This window comes from Epinephelus fuscoguttatus, linkage group LG3 (assembly GCF_011397635.1).
Source record: "Epinephelus fuscoguttatus linkage group LG3, E.fuscoguttatus.final_Chr_v1".
NCBI lineage: Eukaryota > Metazoa > Chordata > Actinopteri > Perciformes > Serranidae > Epinephelus > Epinephelus fuscoguttatus.
In genome coordinates this window covers 34,752,761-34,777,145 of record NC_064754.1, presented here as the reverse complement: position 1 = coordinate 34,777,145, position 24,385 = coordinate 34,752,761, and the positions used below count along the sequence as shown (strand labels likewise).

The following is a 24,385-nucleotide window of genomic DNA, read 5'->3' as shown; positions in this document are numbered from 1 at the left end:
TAATCTTATCTGGGCTTATGCAGACTGTATCACTGCGGACCCTAGCATCAATGAGGAATCAAATCTCATCTTAGCGCCCTGTGGGGATCCAGCAGTGTTGAATAGCTGCCACGTGAGCAGGCAGGCCATGGCAACCCAGGGTTGGCAGAGGACCAGACTCATTCAGATCCTAACACGGAAAGCTAGGTCAACTAGGAATCAGTAAACGACCAGGAAGCCCTGGGGTGAAACTGCCCTCAGTGTTGTCCGTGGATCATCATCCCCACCACAAACCCTCACTTTAACAGTAAGAGGAGAGACAATAAATCTGGCAACACATTAGTGTCCTGTTAACAAACTAAGCAGATGATAATCGTGTTACCATCACCTGGGACTCTCCTAAATATTTTGGCAGGGGATTCTACAAATACTTCTTTGGATGTCTATTATTAAATAAAAGAATTACAATTCATTCCCCTGACCTTGTGGACGGGAAAACTTCACCACAGTATCATTTTGTCTTCTTTTAGCCCTTTTTTAACCATACAATGGTTTCAAAATGAAAGGGCTGGAATAAGACAGCTGAGTCATACCCAAAAGTCACAACTAAACACTTAGTATTTGGTTATCAATTAACAGCCAGCCTGTGTTGATAAATACTGTATGAACATGAGAGTTTAGGTAGCTCATCTTCCTACCAAGTTTAAGATATTGTTGGCTATTGCAATCCTTGTAACTAACTAGGCTGTTATCTACCCACTCTGGTGTTGATGTGACACTTTCCAACGTCCGCCTATTAGATTTCAATTCACTGTGTTTTAGAGTTCTTTTCAAAAAAGACATCTTTTAATTAAATGAAACCTAAATATTCCTCTGAATTTTGTCGAAATCTAATTGTACACAGTCCTTTTCTATGTGCTGACATTACATTTTTCACTAAATATTGCTGATTCAGTCATCTGACCACCCAAACTTGCTCTCATCTTAAACTAAGCTGTGATAGTACTTAAATGGTTAAAAAGAGGTCAAATCTGTTCCATTGTTTATCAAAAGGATTTGAAACAGCTGCTGTTGTGGGACCATTTGTAGGTGAGTCGCCCCATTCCACAGTCTGAAACAAGCCATAAATCAAAGTAACAGTCACGCCAAACTGAGCCTATCCATCTAAGCAAGTAACATGCTAGGATAATGCTTTTACCACTGTCTGGTAGCTAAGGGAGGTGGAGACAGACAGTGGCCTGTATTTGACCCAGACAATATGTCCTTTAGCTTTAGAGGTCAACCATAGCTTCCCATCCCCAGGGGAACTGCTAATGTACCATTTAAGCCTACACCTTTAATGAGCTTGCAAACCAGCAACTCAAGACTTCAAAAAAGAGGATATGAAAGTAAAGAAACTATGATTGACATCTCAGTGCCTTTGACTGTGTATTAAATCAGTGCCACACTATGACTCAGAGGCTACAAATGACTAACAGTTAAATGTTTTTCAAAGATGCAACAATCTTTATGTGTGAATATCATGCTTGTCCTGTTACCTCAGTCGTTAGTCTGACTCCGTGCAAATCTTAACCGTGATGACGACTGAAATACGGCTCCTCATGTATTCACAGAATCACTTATAGGCTACCATTATGCTGGCCCTCAGTCGCTGGCAGTCATGACATCTGCATCTGGGACCTGCGCCTTATTAGTGACCGAATTTGAATTCATGAGGTAGATGCATACTGGCAGAAGTGGTCTTGTGTTTGGCTTATGCGTTTCCTCGACCTTCCCAACACTGTTTATCCAAATCTCACTCAAATTTTAATTGCTCCTTACTGGCCATTTATACATCAGCAAGTGGAAGTAAAGAAGCTCGTCCACACAACACAGCAGGGTGCAGCAAAAGCCTGTATACCAATATAGATGTAATTAAATAGTTTATATATAGTATAAAATTCTTCTGAAATAGGACTCAAAATACACCCCCACTGATGTAGCACTGCAATAAATCAGTGCAAAATTATGCATAATTACATTGTGCATTACAAAATGCAAGTGCCTTAGTATTCATTACAAAAATGCACCATGTGCCTCAGACCACAAAGAGAGGCCGTTAGAGGGGTGGGAGCTTTAAACCGTCTCCGTCTGTCTGAATACAAAGGTCAGGCTGAAGGTTAGCATTAGTTCTGGTGAAAAGGTGAAAGGTCTTAAACAGACAGGGGCAGGGGGGTGTTGGGAGATTCCCACTTGTTTTCTCATGGGAGTCTCCATTTGCAATGGTTGCTTAACGCCTCTCTCTGTTCTTTGAGAAAAAGGGGAAGTGGGGGGTGGGATAAGATGTTCAGCTCCTTTAAACCCAAAGAGGCTGATACTCTGTTTACAGGTATAAGAGCAGCACAATCCACAAAATTATCATTTTTTAATTCTTTTATAACAAGAGAAAATGGTGTTAAATGCTGTCCCAATGCACATTTAGGAGGACACTTAATTCTGAGTGGTATGAATGTGTCATTCATTCATGGTGGTACTATTCACTCTGAATAAAAGAGGAAAGCTGTGAGAGTTGTGTGAACATTTGCAGCATAAGTGCAAAGGGTTACAGCTAAACGTTACTTTTGTCAACTAATAGGAAAATTCATAGTATTTGACAAAATTATTTTAGATTATGGTTGATGGTAGCCCTGTGATAGTCTGGCAACCTGTCAAGGATGTACCCCACCTCCCCAATGTCAGCTGGGATAGGCTAGGGTATGCAGTTACAGATAATGGATGGATAGTTGACACTGTCAGTGAATAAAGGAGTGTAGTTAGAGTGCGGGTAAAGCTTGATCAAAGGGCCTTAAGGTCCTGGCACAAGAAAATCATTGTTTTAAGAAAATATTTTATTTGTCAAGAAAGGGGATGACAAGACAAACAGACATGAGCTGTATTTAAGTTCACAACAGTGTATGATTTGCACTGTACAGTCCACTGAACCACAAACATGCCTCTAGCCTCTTGCACTCTGTAAACATTATCAAACCAATGAGCTGGGCTGCGTTTGCTCTCTACCAAAGGGTTTGTGGTGAGTAACTCCAGTAGACGATTGCATGATTGTGCACTGCTGACTCCACGGACAAGTACAGCCATTTTGTGGTCCATTTGTTCAATTAATTCTCCGGCAGCACTACAAGGACAGGAGAGTCGACCCTTGCTGCATCAGCATTCAATTGCTGGGCTTGGTTGTTGTCATGAATAACACAGCTACAGAGTAGTGGTGATCCGACCTAGAATCTTTTTTAATTTTCCACTGCCTTTTTGGCAATACAAACAAATTTTAGTGCAGTAATGATGCAATATTTGAATCTTAATCAACATGTCAGTGAGTGCTACAGCCAAATCATCAGTCAAATATAAGTTGTGCTTCTGTAATGAGTCAATGTGCTTTTTTAATACTGTGCTGGTCTTTACTCAACACAACATTAAATAACATTACGACTAAATGTGAAGCGTAACCAAATATTAACAGCGTCAACAGTGTGACTGAGGGTTGTTTAAAAGGAAATGTTCAACACACTGGAGTGTGACTTTGGCTGTCTAGGAAGACCGAAAAAAGCTCAAGTCTCACAGCTAAAACTCCTCAGGGCAACATCTTTCAGGGTGAAAAAAAGGCTTCTATTCTTTCAGTACTTCAAATATTCTTAAGTAGAACATCTGTTTCTTTCCAAAAAGCCTCTCTGACAGACAAATACAGATATTTAACTAATTCCCAAACACAAGATAATAGCAAACAGACAGGTTTATGAACCTAAAAAGTTGCTACTTAAAAACAGGAGCTAGAACATGACCTGGTGAAGCTCAATTAGATGCAACCTAAGCAGAGTAAGAAAGACGTCAAATGTAAATCACAAGCCTTTGAGACATATTTTACATTTCATGTTGTGGCGTCAAATTTGATCTTCAGCTACATCATTATAAACTTCACTTAAATGGAGTGCAGCCAACCAATAGAGATGTGGGTGTCTACCACCTCCTTGATCATAAACATGAATCTTTCCTAGGGGACGACTGCTTCCTCAAGGCATGCAGTGACCTAAAAACTGCATGCCTATCCACAAGCATGAAGTTATGATAATGTCCTGGGCCTCAGGTAGCTTTACAGACAGAAAATTGTACCAATACACCATCAAAGTGGGGGAGATTAATAATACAAGGAAAAGTCATATATTGAAGGAACATCCCTACTTCTCCAAAAAATCTAGGTTACCAACTAATGAAATGTGCATGTGGCTCAAGGCCAGAATTTGATTCCTCTTACCTTTGCACACACTTTACCAGCCAGTGTGGACTCTGTGCAATGACCCAGGCTGCTTCACTCAGCCATTTCACAGGGTTCCTTCACTTTCAATTTTCAAAACATTTTTTCTTTTTGGAGCATAATTGCTTAGTTTGAAAACAGCTAAAGTACTCTTCCTTGGACCAAATAGGCGACGCCAGTGTAGTAGTTTTCAAGACCATTCTCCGACCACATTTTGAAGGTTTCGGTCTTGTTTTGGACTTGACTGCATTTTTTTAGGTCTTGTCCTGGTCTCAGACAAAGAGGAACTGAATTTTATTTCAAGACTGGTCAAGACCAAAACACAACAATAAGTTGCTGAGCAAAAAAAGAGAGCTGAATAATGTGAATTCCCATAAATTTGGGTGGATCTTTTCAATCAACTTTAGGAGTGCCTATGATTTGAATGCTCCACATTTTATCAAAATTGTGTAATGCAGTGTGGGTAATGCACTGGTCTGGTCTTGGTCTTGACTCAGTCGACACACTTTGATCTTAGTCATGACTTGGTCTGGGTTTACGTAATCCTGACCACATCACTGGGCCATGCTGCATCACAAAGTCATTATGTTTGTATTTGTGCGTGATTTCTGAAAGCTTACAGACGCAGACAAAACAGAGCAGTACCACCAGAAATCGTGGGGGCAGTGTGGTGTAGTTCAAGTGAGCTACGTCCATAGGAGACAACTAAGACGTTTAAGAAATGGAATGGAACAAAGCAGTAACCCATCCACATGTAGCAATGTATTTAATGGTCTCACAAACCACCACCATCTACAATGCTGCCTCCATTAAAAGGTAAATTATTACGACCTCCTCCACCATCGCCTCATTTGTTGCTGTCTGAAACTTCTGATTGTGCCTTCTAGTGCCATCTATTTGTTGTATATGTGCCATCATAAAGGATGTAAGGAAGTGTGGGGACAATGCCATTTACAATGTTTGAAACACATCTATTTTCTTATGTAAAAGGAGTATAAATGAGCCCTTAATGTAGCTAAGATGAGGTTGTTTCTTTGAGCCTTCTTTTTTTAGATTAAATAACCTTCAAATCTCTCTTGATTTTAAATGAGAGGGGTAAAATGTTTATCAACATCTGTATTTATAGAGGCTAACTGATTCTTAAAATAATACAATTAAAAATACAAAAAAAGTCTCTCCCAACACACACGCTGACATCCCCCAACTCATTAGTGACAGTCATTCAGATCTGAAAGTGAAGGCCCACATCCCTCGCCTTTGCCCCTCTTATGACTCCAGCTACAGCCCCATGCTGTCTCATTCACAGCATTGTTCAACAGTTAAACAAAACACTTCCTCTTCCTGTCCTCACGCCTCCCTGGCAGGCCCGGTCACTCGCTAGAACACACTGAGAATACATGTTGGAAAAAGTACAGTGTGTGTACGTGACCAATTTTATGCTCCAGCAGCAAGTACATGCTGCAAAAAATAATGATGGTGTGGTATGAATTAGCATTTATGGGTATCCAGAATTGGGCAATGTTGCCAAACTGGGGATCTAATCTACACTGCACTTCCTCTGGAAAGCCATTACTAGACTTCCCAACCTCCCACCCTCTCCAGCCTTTCTCCAGCCCAGTGAATGCTCAGGATGCCAATTATGTCATTCATTTGAGAGGCCAGCAGTCTACAGCTGACACTCCCCCTCCACCTCCCCCTCCTCTCTGCTCCCCGAGGAGACGCCAACAATCTGGAGTCAGGAATCTGGAGTGGAACGTAGTCACTACACAGAGGAGGAGGAGGGTTGGGGTGGAGAGGGGTGAGAAGGTAAAGACGAAATGTTCATCTGGAGGCATCTATGGAGGAATGGTGGAGAAGGGGAGGGAGGAATGTGAGGAGGGGTGGTGAGGGAGGTCTATCTAGAGTCGCAAATCTGTGGAATGCAGACAGTAGAGGGGGAGAAAGGGAGAGAAATATGGGAAAGCAGAGGGAGGGAAAAAAGGGGAGATGTTAATTTGGAATTTTGATAGTGATGACATTCTGGCAACAGTGGAAACACTGAGGGAGGAGTAGCAGGGATGGCGGAGAGAGATAAGAAGGGATGACAGAGAAGAGGAGAAGAAGGATACAGGAATAAGCAAAGTAGACCGTAACATAGTTCTATATCTGCGCATGGGATATTTAGCATTTGTCACATTTACTTACAAGTATTTTTGTACTCAACTCAGAACTATGTCAGTCATATTGTATTTGGCTGTTAAACACAAGTATGGAATGTTCGTTCCTTTTGTTCCATACAGAGATAAAACAGGGTTTGGCAAGATGTTCAGAGTGACAGTGACGTTCACGTAATATAGTAAACAAGCCAAGTTAGTCCTCTGAGCTAATGCAGGATAACTACACTAACAACTGATCAGAAATGTGCAATGTTACATACACTAAATATCAAACGAAAGCCAGAGACGGTATGGTTTAAGTTGCTGTGAACTGTAAATTCAACACACAATAACATTTTCTCAGAGCCTGACCGGGAAAAGCCTCTCTTCCTCTAGGAAGCTGCCTCTGTTTCACTCAGGCTCAACCTGGGTCTGTGTCCACAGCTGCCTGTAGCGTAGAGCAGCATGAAAGCAAGAAGTGCTCACTGTGCCGCTAAATCTGGGGACCGAAACACCCCCACAAGAACACTGCACACTGACTGACTGCTAAACTTGAAGAATCAACTGAGGTGTCTCGGGTGGTGACTTAATTCTTTGACTTTCAGGAAGCAGCACTAAAGTCTGCACTGAAATCACCAAGGTTGTATTATTAGGAGGATGTCTCACAACTTTTTGAAGTGGTCTGTATAAATTTTGTCAGTTGACATTTATCTGCCATCCAAAAAAAGGTTCAACCTTTTCTACTTTAATGAGCTGTGTTGTTTTATTTCCATGCTCTGCAATATCTAAGCAATCTCATCTACCAATATGTGTGCCTGTCTGAAATACAAAAAACACTTTTTGTCATTCTTTTTGTTGTTTATAATGAATGTTTCCATAGATGGGGCCTGGACTGACATTACTAAATTAAAACTGAGCCACAATGACAACATCAAATCTAATCTAGGTCTAGGTATCACAAGGTAATATGAAGTTTACAAATGTCAGATGTGGAAAAAAAAAGAACCTCAATTCTACAATTTGAGTTGCTGTAGTCTTCTGACAAAATATTAAGAGCAATGGCCAGATAGGGAAAGGAAGTGATGTGTAGAGAGACTGAAATTGGGAACACAGGGAGTAAGCTAAATTAGTTTTTAGGTGGAGGCAAGCTGCCACACAATGAACAGATGGAGGGTTTGGGTGGTAGGAAACCAAAGAAGAAAGGTGACATGAAGCAGAGAGAAAAGGCTGGAGGGAGGGATAAAGAAAGAAAAGAATTAAGGGGGAGGAAATAAGCCGGAGGGAATCAAGCTCATCTAAAGACTGAGTCACAAAGTAAATGGAATACGCATACAGGAAGCGGACATTGGATTTAGATACAGTCAGGTGTAATATCATACCACAGGAAAGTCATTCCCATATGACTCATTTGGTACATTAACAGTGTGTCTGTGGGGGAGGTTTTTTAACTGTGTATTTCAGTTGCTATCAGCTTACTGCATGCCCTATTAACCTATCAGTAAACTTGGCTAACACGTAAAAATGGAGGAGGTAACTACCAAGCAAAGCCATGCTGATCACTCCCATTTAGGTGTGTAACTACAGCAAGTATGTATCAGAAACTGAGTGCTTCCAAATGCAGGTGACCTACACTCAAGACTGTGCCTAAATGCATCCTGTGTAGACACACACGGAGCACTTAAGTTGCTGCTCTGCTGAGGTGCTGCTCACGCTACGCCTCCTGTGTAGACGCAGTGTTACAGCTGGGAGATGGCTTATTTCATCTGCACGTGCTTTAGCTGATGTAAGTTAGTCCAGCCTCTTTATGAGCACAAGCTGCTGGACGGTACTCTATATGATTCATGCAGCAGCTGTCTCAGGAATGCAGTAAAGACCATTCTTGTCAGTATTTAAGAGCAAGAGACCGTTGCATATGATTCACATAAGGTCAAATTATGTGGGTTTGGATTGGATGAGGGTTTTCCTTGCATTGTAATGAGGCTTAGGGGCCGTCCCCAACAAGAACGACAATAGCTATCGTTATATTGTTTAAAAAAAAAAATCGCTGTAACTCACGTGAAATGGCAGAGTCCACACCAAAACTATAACGACCTGCAACAATGGCAAATGAAATCTTTTGGATCACTTTGAGAGTGATTTGAAGAATGATAAAAACACTGACAAATCACACTCCATCTTAATATACAGGTCATCACGTTCAACATGGCAGATGACAATTTGGAGAGACTCATTATTGAAGTTCAAAAAATGCACTCGTTTGATAAAACAGTCTTTTTAAAAGCTTTCTAAAAGAAGGACATTTGGGACGCAATCAGGCTCACCCTTAGAATCAGTGGTAACTGTTCTGTTATATTTACGGAGATGAGGATTATAAATAGCTAACTCTGGAAGGTTGCAAACACAGCTGAAGCGTGCAGCGCGTGCTTGGTGCCATGGTTTACAGAATGTTATCGTTAATCAGTATGGATGCTCACATCGTTATTGTTATACTTATTGTTCTTGGTGTGGACAGCCCTTAAGGTCAGGACAAAAGACAGAATCAGTAACATGGAAAACAGTGTTGTTTGTTGTGATTATGTGTGCTGGAGGTTTAAGGTTCAACCAAACTGTATTTAATATTTAAAAATGTAATATTTATCTATTTGCATAATCTTAAAAATAGCGACAGTTGTGAGGATGCGCTATTAGCAGGCATTACGCCAAAGCTTATTCAGCTCATAAAGGTGCTTCAAACCAGAACTACTATATCATTCTTTGTTAGTCCTGCAAGAATGTGAGTGTGTGTTTGTCTGTTCATGAGAACAAAACATAGTGTATACGTCTATGCCACATTTTTGCATAAGTGTGTGTTCATTCCCATGTGGATGCCAGGATTAACTTACTAACTGTCTATGTATGCATGATTAGTCCTTAGAAACAAGGGAATAAGAGAAGACAGAGGCAGAGGAAGATGACGACCATGATTATGAAGTGGAAAACAGTATTCAGAGGTTGGGGTGGGGAAGTGGAGATCTAGAGAGCACTAAGAAGAGGAAAAGAGAGCAATAAAAGAGGAGAACTGCAGTGATGGAAGAGAGGATAGGGACAAATAAAAGAGAAGAAGAAGGCTGAGAAATATGAGGGGGAAAATTAAGCAGCACAGAGTAAAAGACAGAACGATAAAGAGGAGAGGCGGTGATGGAGGGAGAAGGAGATGCACTAGTGGGTAATACAACATGGCAGTTATCACTGCATCCCACAAGCACTTCGGGAGCAAACCTGAAGACAACAAGGGACAGCCTACATGTCAAACAAACTGGTTTCTACATTAGACTTCACAAAGGCAGCATGCATACACTTACTATATATTACTTGAGTGTCAGCCTGACACGGTGAATATACAACATATCAAATCTAAATAAGCATTGAGTATGCCCTTATAAGGCACTAACATACAAGAGGAGTGCTACAAAGTAAGACACTGTGCTGTGCTATGATGTGGCACTTGGAGGCAGGCAGTCCATCCAGTTAATCACAGATTTTACACAACACAAATTTAAGCAAACTCATATTTTGGTTTTGTTTTAAAAAATGAAACTTGGCCCCTGCCAACAACAACAACAAAAAAAGTTCCCCATTGCTAATCCCCCATTCAGCATCTTGTGTTTTGTCAGACAGTTCAATTTGGCTTACTGTCAAAATCTATTGGAAGTTGTTCAAGTTCCTCAAACTGTGAAATTGTTCCGGATCAAATAGCGCCAACATAGCAAGTTTTAAAGGCTCATCCTCTTCTTTTACAGCTTTGGCCTTTTTAACAGCTGTCATGTAAGGATCGAATAAATTACAATTCACCCACAAATCCATGTTGTTCATATGTTTCAGACTCAAACAAATGGACGCACAGTGAAACTGGCTCATGTGTGAGTTAGACTACAGTAAAGAAAAAAAAGAAAAAAAGAACCTCAATCAGTTGTAGTCTGCTGTCTCAAACAGATAGTGTGCCATATAGATACTGCCTGCTCTTGTGCATATGGACATATGACAGCCCATATGTCACCAGTCACCATCAGGCTCACCCACTGACAATATGGCCCAGCCACCAGAGAAGTGCCAAGTCACTAGAATGTGTCTCCGTCTTAAATATGCCTTACGTACAGTAAATGCCACTTGTACCAAGTATCTCTGTATTTATGTTGTTTTTCCGTTCACTATCCTGTGACAGAAGAACACGGCCTGAGGTGCGACCTCGGAGGCAAGTGGTTAGAAGTGCGAGACGGGATGGTGCCTGACAGACTGCTACTGTGGCGATAGAGGTAAAGGAGGCAGACAGTGCAGCAACAGACAGAGAGAGAGATGAGGCGGTGTTTGCCACGTTTCCTGTCACTCCAAGTATGAATGACATGGTGAGAGGTTACTTTCGGCTGCAGTAGTTTTCCTCATCTCTGTGTACACATAAATATTCAGCTGGCAGAGTTGGATGGTGGAGTCCAGGGCTTTTTGTTGTCTGTGGGTGGAGAGTGGTCAAGTGTGGCACAGAAGCACATCTATAACAGGACAGCAATAACGCGACACTGACCACATTTAGCTTACGAGTCCCTGTCACATATGGACTGCAACCCTGGACTTATCTAGACGTTAGCCACAGGAGCTGTGTGTGAGAAAAGAAATGTCTGAATCAGTTGGACTGGACATTAAAGTGACTTTACCCTGCCTGCGCTCTTGTACAAAGTCCAAAGTGATTGAACCCATATGTGAATAGAGCAGGTCATTGTCCGGGGGATTCACTGCAAGCGAGTAGGGTTGATGACATGTGACTGGTGTAAAACAAGAAGAATACAAACATCCAAGTTAAATGAGGACACCAACAAAAATGTCCAACTGGAGAAACAATGAGATTCAGGAACCTTTGCCGATAAGGACTGAAGCCAAAATCGTTAGACAAATTCAAGGAATGGCACAACAGTTGATTGTTTATGATCAAACTAAGATCTGGCTATCTTAATGTGGTATAATCTGAGGCAAGGCGGTGTAGTTTTTGCGTCATGTCCTGCCTCCTGCACACTCTACCCAGGCACCACTCCTCATATTAACCTAACACATTATTTCAAGTAGGTGAGAACCTATCTGGCACGGACAATCCCGTTGTGTGCTAGGTATGTAAAGGAGAAACTCCAGACCTCATGAGAAAACGTCTCTGGACTACAATAATCCAACCCCTGAACTTCTAAGGAGGACAGTACTTTTATTAGCATGGGGGAACATCAATTGCACGCAAAACTCTTAACTCTTATTCCCAATTTCATGCAAATGATTAGAGCCCAATTACTGACCTCCACATCATGCCAAAACAGCCAAGTTTTTTTCCCCCACTATCAAACTTCACACTCTTTTCTCTTATGTTGCACATAGCTCTACCCTTGTGGCTATCTCTATAAAAGTCTCATAAAGCACTGCTTTGGGCTGTTGTTTTTACAGCTATATTGAGAAACAGATTCAAACTGTAAACTTGTCATCAAGCAGTTGGACTGCCATGTATGTTGCAAACTGTTGTGAAATCTCTGACAATAACAAATATGAAACAGCCTTGATGAATGCAACAAAGTCCACAAATTGGCCTGAGAGTGTAGCTCCACGGTGTCCATCTCTAACAAGCATGAAAGCTCCAGGTTTCTCTCTCTCTCAAAAAAAAACAACTCAGTAATTCCCACTAACTCAGAAGAAGCGCCAGAACACGCCTTTAGTCACTGAACGAGGGGTCAAATAATTTATTTCTAGTGCACAACAGAAAGCATGCAAGGAAACACTGTTCTTTATTTCTGAACTTTTGTAAACAGGTGGGAAATCCTGCTGTTATTGTGATTATGCTAAGAGTGGAGTGGGATGCTGTGGCACGCCGGCGCCGTCCGAGCTACTTGATCCTCATCTCCACGATATAAACCACTGCATCGCTCACATCCTCCGACTGTCTCTCTCCCACACTGAAACTGAAAACACAGACTCAGAGAGAGGGGGATGCAATCCGAGGGGCAGTGTACGTGAGTGTGTGTATATGTTTGCGTGTTCGTACAGTAGACATGCTGAGTGGTCTACCAGACACACACACACACACTCACACACAGTGGTGGGCAGTCTGACCACAGAAACAGTAGCAGTGAGGGGGAGGAAAGTGTGATCCTTAAAGTCTAACCTGCCTTCCTGCTTCAACTGGGTTTAAAAAAAGCACAACTGAAAAGTGAAAAGCCTTAACTGTATTCACAGGCAAAAAACTACTTAATATTTACAACTCTAGCCTGGCAACAGTGATGGGCGCTCTTTGAATTTGCACACTGACATTTTTCAATTTCTGGGAATCACAGAAACATGAATAGGCAATAATGGGGGCGATAAACAGGTTTCTACTTTATTTTGTTTCATTATAACAACACTCCAGTTCAGCTTCAGTTTGTTTCAGTTTTATTTTGTTTAATCACTGGGGGTTGTGGTGTTTCTTTTAATTTCAGTTTTCATTTACTGTAACATGCCTGCATTCACATTGCTTTACTGAAGTTAAAGGCAAAATAGTGTCTTACTGAAAGACAGAGAGAGCGGCCAACCATGCTAGCATTACTAGCATTCTTGGCCTCAATGCCGTGTTTTTCATTTTAGGATTTTTCAAAGATTTCTAAATTTTTATACACATAAATATTTTTATTGATTTGGTATAATGTTCTCTGTTGGTTTGGTATTAAACTGTAGAATTATCAGCACTGTAAAAGAGTAAAATATGGTGATGTGACGTACAACTACCATTGTCAGTTGAGTGAATAAAGGATAAAGAATTTATTTATTAGTTTTTGCTCAGAGTAAGAGACTCCTTAGGGTCCCCAAACAAACGTTTACAAATATTAAGTACTGCACTGCGATAAGGGACCGGTACAGGAAGTGAGTATACGTGTAAGTTTGTGTATACACATGTGTGTGTGTATGCACCACAAGTTGAGAACAGATTTAAAAAAAACAAAACACCAAACTGTCGCCACACCGTCAGAGTCGTCTGTCAGCTGTCTGGACTAGATCCGGGGGTGAGTGAGGGAGAGGAAGGAAGAGAGAAAAACGACAGAGAGATGAGGGACATCCTGTTCGTGAAAGAAAAGACAGTAAAAGACTGAAGAGACGTACACCATCATATACAGGATACAGAGACACATGATGAGACGCTGCAGTGGGGAGGTAGAGAGTTCAGGCAGTGAAAGGAAGAGGGATAGGCAGGATGCAGTTAAGAGCAACACTGCAGAGAAATCACATATGTAGACCAATTACCTGCCGTTTCACATGTTCCAAATTGCATTTTTAAGACTCAAGTTTTTGCCTCCCCTCATAATTCTCAGAGGCTGTCAGAAATATTATGCTCTTGGCCCGCGAAAAGAAAAGGTGATATTTCTTCCCCATATTCTGCAGGAAAATCCTCCTGAAGCACTTGGAAAGTTTAATGTATTCTGCATATTGAAGACCACCTCCTTTCCAGTCAGAGCCTGTTATGCAATAGTGAGGTGTTCAGTCTTTCCATTTTCCTGCTCAGAAGTACGCTGATGCCACCAAGTTCAAAAGTAATTTGAAAAGCAGATAAAACTACGGACTGACTGAAACAACCAAAGTCTAAGAACAAAGGTGTAAAAACCGTTCTAGAGAAAAAGCATATTTATAAGCTATAACGTGAGAAACCATTAAAGAATAGCATATGGGCCATATACAATGGTTCCCTGGGTCCAGCTTTCAGCCAAATATCCTATTCACGGAAGGTTTTGGTCAAGTTGAAAGCATCTGAGCTCCCTGTGTGTTGCGTGGTAAAACGCAGGTCATGAGTGGAGAACAGTAAAGCTGAGTTATGAGACTGGCAGCGCCCTGTGAGATTTCATTACTGAGTCACAGTCTCCTAAGATGCCAAATTCTTCCAAAACACAGCGCTGTGTTGAGATACACAGACGGTGCCTAAAAATGCTAAGCCAGCATGAATTTGTCATTTCGAACAGTAATGTTTCAAAACAAATCATTACGGCTCGATCAGATATCAAGTAGCATCCATCTTGAGTTAATAGAGGGTTGACCAGCTGCACTCAGCTGACATCTCTCCAGAGCAATGCTCCTTAAAGACTGCTTTGCTGTGGTCGTGTTAAATGTGCTAAACCTAATAGGAAACTCCACAAGTCAACTGAAAACAAATGTATCAACGAAACGAGAGGGTATAATTCGACACACCAGAGACCCGGGGGTTCCCCCACAGCATGAAATGTGAGCGCAGAGCAGAAAGTGAGATGACCACAAGCTGTGCAGAGCTCTGTGTTCCCTTTTCACCCGCATTATGGAATTACATCCCCGTAAATCAGCATCAGTGATGCCAAAACCCAAAACAAAAACACATACCAAAAGCTTCATTTCATGGGGTGATTTGAAGATGAACAGGGGAAGGAGGAAATGGGGAAAAGGGTGGCTCTTGATAAATTCTTGGATTCAGGGGCTGCAATAATAAAATGTGTTTGTTGTGTGGATACAATAAAATTTCAGGGACTGTCAAAATACATTTGTCACATAAAAAATGGAGAAAGCAAGATACCAGCACCACGTTGGTGCAAGTAGATCCATGCCTACTATTCACTAGAAGACTTTGAAAATACTTTTTGGAAGACTTAAGTCTGACACCCTCTCACATCTTAAGACAATGTGAGACATTCTGTCACATTCCATGAGATTTGGCAAAGACCTGGGATCTTGCACAGTCACTATGTACAAGACTACAACTAGATTCCCTTTGAGATTAATCCCCATTCTGCTCGTTGTGGGAAATATTACACCAAACTCCCTTTAAGAGACATGACATATTAACAATTTCTAAAATTTAAAAAACAACAACACATAATTCTAGAAACACAAGATAAAAAGGTGTCATATGTCAACACTGTTCTTGTCAATTCAGCATCAATATAATCTATGAACTGCAATTGCGTCAAACTTTATATTAGGAATTTGTCGCCTCAGCTTGCCACCAGCCTCCATTGGTCATCTGCACAATGTTAGTGGGAGGAGACCATGAAAATGAGATCGTGATTCTTTTTGACAAATCGTCAAAACCTGATCAGACGTAAATGGCAGTTAGTTTAGGTTAACTTATTGAGACTCTGGTGTGTTACGCAGAGATGAAATGCAAGACAGATGTTCGTGTGCATCACAGTAACCAGGCAGCTGTACCTGAGCTACTGCCGGCCAGGTGAGTCTTGGGTTGAAATACTGCACTGACTCACTGCCTGCAGATTATTGAAAAAGAAAGAAAAATAGGTCAGCCAGCAACAACACTGCTGATCCACAAGGTGATCTTAACTACTCTGCATTTATTGTGTAAGTATCATACAGGCAAAGTCACATGCTGGATAAGAGTGTCACAACAAAGGTGCCCTCAACATTAACAAACCCTCTCATTGATTATCCATTACTTGAACTTGACAGCATCACACTGGTGTCACATACAGTAACATTAAGCAGTAAAGCAACTGACAAGAAAGAGTACTACACTTGGCAATCAGGATAATATCTCTAATCATGCCGCAGAAAAATCATTTGTGTCAATTCGTGTTTCACCATCCCTCTATTTTATAACTTAGAGACAGTGGATCCCTATTTCAGACACTTGGACAATAAACCACATGTATTTTGTATTTTAATTAAAATGATTTTGCTTATCATTTGGAGGTTAAGTAAGGATATGTGAAAATGAAATATATAAATTTCTTTGGGATCAACAAATTAAGCACAACATGCAACATAATTTCGTGTGGTCTGCTGCATCTGAAAACTGTTAACCCCCTGTATTTTCCTTTTAGATATACTGATAAAAGAAAGGATAAATACAGCTGGAACAGCTGCATCACAAAGTGAAAATAAATGTTTCCTGATGATGACAAGGGCCACATGAACACTGAATGAGTGTATAGAACCAGAGTAGTGTGCGTGTGGTCAATTGAAGTATATGCCGGTGCTGCAGACTAAACAGAGCTGGAGGAAGTTTGGGTATAGAGCTCTGTACTGCTCTACAAAACCTAACCACAACACAGTGACCCCAAATGCTAGAGGCAAGATCAAGCAGACAAGCACGGTTACAAGAGCATCATCTCTTTCTTGACAAGGACTGTGCACACAGACTAATCTATAGCACTGAATATTTACGCTAGACGGTATTTCATTCACAGCCAGGTGACTCAACTAAATCAGTCACTGCAAATAAAACAAAGGTCATTAACTAGCCCAATTATTCTTGCCACAGAGCATACATTTTTAGACAGAGGCATGCATCTCATAAACTAAGAGTAGTTTACACAAAGAGTCACTAACTTCTGCCTCAAATGCCCACGGCAACTGATTCAAACACAAAATGACAGCCTTCAGTGTTTTGGCATTCAAATGCAGACCATCAAAATCAGAAACATTGCATATATCATCAGTATGAAGAGTGTTTCTTGTGCCTGACTTCTCACTAATGTTAGATTTATTACAGAGTGTTGGTACAGGACAGTTCTGTATTTGGTCCCTTACTTCAAGATCACACTTCTTTTATAATTAGATTGCAACAGCTGCACTATAAGAAGTACTAGAATGACGTATTGGTTTCCGTTTCTCTCATTTGAAACTAACTGGAATCTTGGGCTTTAACGGTTTGTGTATTTGTACCGACTCATCATGGTAAAGGGGTCCAAGTCCAGTGCAAGCAGACGCATGAGGAATAAATGGCATGTAGACTGACGCACGTAATGTGGAACCAAAGTCCAAGCCTTACTGCCCGACCAAGAAACCTTTAAAATAGGGTGGGGCAATATGGCTTGAAAATAACATCACAATATTTTTAGGCTATATGGCAATAAATTATATATATTGAAATATTTTGAAAAATCTTCCAAAGTACTGTAGACTACTAAAACACAAAATTATTAAATGCACTACAGTGACAATAGAGTTAAATAAGGTAGGTACTGTCATACTGCCCTACAGTTACAAAGAAACGCTTCCTCTGCTAAAGCTATCACTAATCTCATTAAGTTAAACTGTTAACGCAGTGGCGTTAAACATGATGATCTGCAGATAAGAAACATACCTCGCCTGCTCACAGTATCCCTCAAGAGAAAGTGATTGGGGTAGACGGAAGAGTGTGTGTGTGACCTATCATGTTTGTGAGTCTTTATTTGTGTGTGTGTGTGTCTGTAAGAAGGAGAGAGCCACAGGAGCGAGTGAGAGAATGTTCGCAATACAGTCATTTTATACATCCCACGTGGTATACTATATCCGATACATCACTGACCCACAATAACCACATGCCCTAACCATATGCTGAGGTTAGCTAAACCAGCTGATTAACATGCGTGTCAGTCACACTATGGCGAGCGCTAAAGAAACGCCCAAGTTGGAGGACCTGTCTGTGGGTTCCTAGTCAGCTACAACAGACTGTGTCGGCTTTGCTCCACAGTTGTAAGAGCTGTGACTGGGAACACACCCAACATGCAGACACACATTCCACAGCATCACCCAGATGTGTTGATCACTGGGATGGTAAATGTTTTGGGGTGTTAGATGTTTAAATATAGCAAAGATGGAACTAATTAAAACACACCTCCTCATGCACAGGTTTTATTTTATTTTATTTTTCATTATACTGTGTTTTTTGGTATTTTCATTCACAGAATAACAGATGCTTTTCAGTTTTATAGCCCGCTGTGACCTGTCGCCTTCTGGCAACAAGCAGTGTTTGTACAGAAGAGTTTGTTATGTTCCTTCTTTTTACATCGAAAAAAGTTCACCAAAGCTGCCACTGGACAAAATTTTACCTCAGTCCCCAGCAGGTGGGTTTTGTCTGTCTTTGACACTTGCACTACTGTCTGTTCAAAAATAAATGAAAATAATCGTGTCCTCATCTATTTGGGTGCGTTTCCACTGTGCCAATCCCAAACTGAATCGTGACTTCTAAACCAGAGTATGAACTGAATGATGACTTTTGTGTACCATTACACCCCTAATGAGATCTCAAACCACTTTTATTTGATCAAAATTTACATTTTTTGTGTCTATGAAAAATGAAGCTGCAACTTGTGTTTTATATTTGGGCACACACTAAACCCGATGTTGAGTGAACAAAGGATATTTGCCAATCACAAGGGAAAAGTAACACAAACAATTATGAACCGTTTCTGGTTATTGAACTCAATAGCCAAAAAAAACCCTTACCTCATATCACAAGTTTGTTTCAATCTCAGGCCTTCTTGACTTTAGCCAGCTGTTCTCTTTCCTCACTTCTGTTTCCCTTTTGGTGCACTGAGCTTAACTGCCAATCAGATTGACTTTATTTAACAAAAGGCTGCCGATTCTGATTTTTTCTCAGCCTATTCAACATGCTGAATCAGCTGAGAAAAAAACTGACAAGGTCTGACTGGTGGAACTAGGGCGACAGACGCTCACTGACAGCCTGACGGTTATGCGTCAGCTTGTGTGTCAGGGCTTTAATAGAGGACTTTAACAACAGAGAAAATATGTTATCGGAGAAGAGATGATAGGAGATATAAGAAAAATATGGACATGAGATAATGGATGGAGGGAGAGATGATGACAGAAGGGCTGACAGCAGCAGTGGGGGACTGCCCCACTTGGGCTGCTCTCTCGTCTTGGCAGATCAAATGCAAAATGCTTCAGCTGAAGCATATAACCACACACACACACACCCACACACACACACACCCACGCACACGTCACCAAGCAAGCGTGTACAGTACACACACACACACACACACACACACACACACACACACACACACACACACACTCTCCTCTTTGCAAACATCTATTATCTGACACTCACATGTCTGAAGACGAAGCATACCACATTGTGCTACACTGCATATTCAGAAATCCCACTGACAGACAGGCTCAGAAAAACAGGGAGTCAAGTCAAAGAGGAAGTATCTGGTTCCAGAAAGAGGAAAGCCAGAGGTAAGCAGTATGGAAATGAGCATGTAGGCTTGAACACATCATACTTTTGTGCAAGCTGTCTTAAACAGCACAAGCACTGAACCACAGACTTCAAAAAAGCAGTGGACTGTGAAGACGAATCGCCCACTGCCCTCCCCAAACAACACACTGCTTTTTCAATGTGGCGAAGTAGAGATATGAGGTGCATACTGAACAGCTAAGGCTTACTTATCTGAGTGTCTGGGTAACTCAGGTTTACAAGCAGTCTTCTACATGGGTCCATCCTTATGCTATGGGCTTGACTCTGCACCACATTAGCAGATTACCTTCTCTCATCTTTCCTGAGGCCAGATGTTTTGTCTTCTGGAAATGCACTGGTTCATCATCAATGCTATTTGTGCAGGTGATATTTTTAAAGATATTTCTCAATATGTGTACGGTATCAAAAAAAAAAGTAGATTTATTAAGCAAAAACTCTTAAGAAAAGCCCAGTACCTTCAAGACGATTTCTGTGAGAGTAAGAAATGATGAGCAGTGCCTATTAATTGCCTCATAACTGGGTCAAACTGCACTTTCTGCCGGAGCATTGCTTGTTCCTAAATAAAGCTGGTGCCAGGGATACATAAAACACAGAGCAACACCACAAACACGTCACAGTATGACTCACGTCCATTGTGTGTGCTGATGAATCATAATCACTAACTCTGGTCCACATTTCAACTGTCAAAACTCTGTATTGCTTAAAGAGGAGGAAAAAATCCACTTGGAAAAGGAACAGCTTAGACGTAACAAAATAAATTACACCACATGCATAGTCCAAATCCCCACACTACCAGCAGCTCACAATGTGTTGATTAAATGTGACTACCATGATGTAATCAGCTTTCATTCAAATCATACAGGGAGGCCAGCAAACCTGGCAAGCAGAAATAACACAACCAACTTAATCCATCAAGGTGAGGATGAAGAAGTGAGTCAGAGAAGAGCGGGGAGACTGATTTTAAACGCAAAGGCATATGTATAACACACTGCCAGATTAAAACAAACAGAGGGGACCATTTCCTCTCATTTCAGGTTTTACTTGGTTGAGCAAAAAAAAAACCCAAAAAGGCAGTAAATATTTACCATTTAACAAGATAAATGCATCACATCATACATTTTTAAATCATTCTAACAGAACAAAGCTTATCCATAATGCACAGATGTCGTTCAACTCCACATGAGCATCATAACTTATAACTTGACAACTCTCGTTGGTTTCTCACCATCACCACAGCGCACTCTATGTAACATTCATTCCTAATATTTTAGGAAGCTGACAGCCCTAATTTAGCTCCACATTGCGTGCTGACAGTAAGCTCAATTGAGTGTGTCTGTGTGTCTGAGTGCCTGTGGGCGTTAAAGTGTGTGTTTGTCTTCTGTTTGAAAACACAAGCATTAAGCTTGCACATACAAACAAGCTGACACACAGCTGCACTTTGTGAGAGCTGACTGTGAATGCTGAGACAGTGGTCCCTGATAACTTCCCTGAAATGCAGTCTTCCTTGGTACTAAGGCTGGGTCAGAAACAGAGGCTGGATCTTTATCTTAATCACTAGCTTCCTGGTTTTACCGCCTCTTCAGTACCAGCCACCCAAAATGTTGGAATGAAGCACGCACGCACGCACGCACTCACACACACACACTCACACTCACACACACACAAAAAGCAGGACAGCAAATGAAAACTGTACATGTGGGTTCCCTCGCTTGCCTGTGTGTCACGCGCTCACACAGAACAGGAAGAATCCTGAGATGATTCTTCCAGTCATTCCCTACTTGCTGCATGCCAACTGGAGGCTAATGGGGGAAATGGATCACATAGACAGACTCCCTTCCTCACAGCACAGGCAGCAGCCGCATATTGCAGCCAAGAAGCCATATTTGAAAAGGGGGTGAGCGATGGATTCATCCCCTTGTACATCTCATGTCATTCACCTCTGAGAAACTCCAGATTCCATCCAGTGAAGGAGAGCGAGGGGAAAACACTCTATTCCTGTTCGATTTCAGTAAATCACACACCAACTGTTGCTGCGCAGGAGACAGAGGGGGAACTACACCAATTGTCGGCTCCCTGCAGTGTTAGGAATAACAGCTCTCAAAATCCAAGATTGCTCGCTTTTACAAGCTTGGCAGCAAGCTCTGTGGGGACATGGTGACACGCCGCCTACCAGCAAACTCAAACTAGGAAGTTTTTTTATTATTATTAATTTAAGCATCAAAGAGCAGCTGTCCCAGATAAATGTTCCAGACGTAAGGAGGAACTCCAAAAATGCATTTGTAAGAAGCTAGAAGGTGGAGGTGAATGCAGTGAGGGATGACTAAACTGGGGATGAATTTGGTCAGGATCCTGTAGTGTGTGTAAACCCACTCTAAGCAAGTTCTAATCCACGGCCTTGACGAGAGGGATCCCCGAGAAGGTGGCAAGCTATAACAGCACACCGCAAATTCAGCTGTCTCATATAAAGGAATATCTTAACTTTGGTGGAGGAAAATTTCAAGAACATGGCCGTCACCTTTTTTTTATCATCATGAGGAACACAGAACAAAAAACTGACTGGAGCTGAGCTTCAGTGTGCATTAAAGTTGCAACTATTAACTAGTTAATTGTCAACTATTAAATTAATTGCCAGCTAATTTGATAACCAATTAGGTTGGTTGTAAAAATTCTCAGATTAAGTGTGAATATTTCCCGGTTACTTTACTCTTCTATGACTTTTAACTAAATATCTTTGGCTTGTGGACAAAACAACACATTCCAGGACATCACCTTGGGCTTTGGAAAACAGTCACCGGTATTTTTCATCATTTTCTAACATTTTATAGAGCCAACACCTAATCGATTAATGAGGAAAATAATTGGCAGATTAATCAACAATGAAAATAATCATTAGCATCAGCAGAACCAATATGGTAGTTTTCGTTCATTTTTTTTATAGACTTGCATCTGAAAATGATTGCAAATTATGTGCAGTGTGTACTTTTGGCTGAAATAGCAAAATGCAAAAAAATAAACCACAAGCCTCTGCAGTTTCCAGTTGGAAACAGATATAAGAGTCATTAACAGCACTGACAGCATAGTGCTAGTGTTGGCAGTGCTTCTGCAAAGACATGTAGCCACATGAAGAAAACAGCCAAAGATGGAGATTAAGATAAGGACAGTTTACTAAAGAGGTGCTAGCAAGATAGAAAGACCCAGTTTGATACAGAACCATTGTTTTACTGTGATTTGGCTCATGCTTGGAGAAACTGTATGGTGACCACCAGGGATGAAGGCTGGGAAGAGGCGATGAAGCTACAAACTGCATGCAACACATGTACTCAATGGTACTTTAACAAGTCATGAACCAGCACGACAAGTAAATCTTTTTGACTGAATTTGATCTCAAACACACATTATAACCATATCAGTCTGGGATTTGTTTGATGACTATAACAATTCTTGGCAATAATTCATATTGCTTACCAAACTAAACTGTTTCATGAACGTGGAACCCAAACACTGTGAAAAACTATTATGAAGCACATCGGTTCCAAATCTGTTAACTTCATTGGATCCAAGCTTTTGGTTTAGCAAATTCTAATTCTCCCTGACAGAAAAAAACATGCAAACTATGACAGAAACCACAGAGCAGACAGAGTAAAACTGGACTTCGACTGGTATGCAATGTTAGGTCTAAATGCACATGGTCTCAGACTTATAAATCAAGTGTGGCCACAACTAAGCACAAATGTAAAGCTCAAATGAATGCACAAGTCTAAATGTAGACTTAGCATCACCGATCATCACTGTGTGAACAGCAATTCTGGTCACTCATATAAACCCCAATTTCACTCTCCTCTCACACACACACACACAATCACACACACAGTTTCCCTTATCCTTTCTCTCTCGTGAAGGACAGACAGGGGATGTGTCTATAATCGGGAAAGACTCACATTTCCTCTCTGAGGTTTCACATTCCTGGGATTCCGTCTGAAGACCACTGCAGCCCATTTAAAACCATTCCCCATATGGAGGGGGAAAAAAGAGACCCAGGGCAGGCGAGCAGGGTAGGTTTTTAAGCTTTGAGAGTTTATTTCTCCTTACAGTACTCTACCTTTCTACATAAATTAACCTGTTGTTCACTGAATGAGAAAAGAGTTAATTCACTTACCCTATGAAAAATCACACCATGATAGAACACCTGTCATGCTGTACTGTGGGAATTAGAAGTTACACTACTGGTATTGGGATTCTTGAAAAGTAAGTGTGGTGTTTCACTAAATAGAGATAAAAATGACTCTTCACAATGAGACAAATCTTATATTCTCTCAACACCATCAGATTAATCATTGGATATGGCTACCACCAGAGGATGATGGGAGTGAAGGGCTGGAAATCTGCTCCCTGCATAAATCCATCTATCCAAGTTAAACATATGCTACAAATGCCATCTCAGAGCTGTAACAAAATGCACATACTGCAAATAAACGTGTGTACTGCACAGTTTAACGGTATGTCTCTTCTATGTTGTTCAATTATGATATAGCACATTTAAAGTTATGCTCTAAATACATCAAGGCTATTAGTAATGACACCAGAATGTGCGATAAGATATTTAACAATTAAATGTGATTCCACATCCACTGAAGCCCAAGTATGAAGCCACAAACAGCATAACCTGTACCCCCATTAATGTTCACAGAACATGACCACACAGAAGAGATCAAGTCCTAATGATTAATGGTTAGATGTAACTTGTTTCGTTTCAATGACGATACGGATAAACAAGTATTAATAACAACCACACAAATTACGCTGAAAGACTACAGATATAGGTGGACATTAGCACAGACTTACAGATATTAAGCTTAAAAATTTGTTCTAAGACAACCTTGGAAAGAAACCCATCAGATAAGATGCAAAGTAGCGTTAGCCAGCTAGGTTAATGCAACACAAACAGCGTTGTTGTCACAGCTAATGTTTGCTAACGCGCAAGGCTCACTGACT

General features: G+C 41.0%; 1 protein-coding gene across 1 annotated transcript in view; it reads right to left on the bottom strand.

Annotated features, from left to right (window-relative positions):
• Positions 1-24,385, bottom strand: part of LOC125886011 (E3 ubiquitin-protein ligase SMURF2-like) — a 72,885-nt gene that overhangs the window by 47,869 nt on the left and 631 nt on the right. The window lies entirely within an intron of this gene.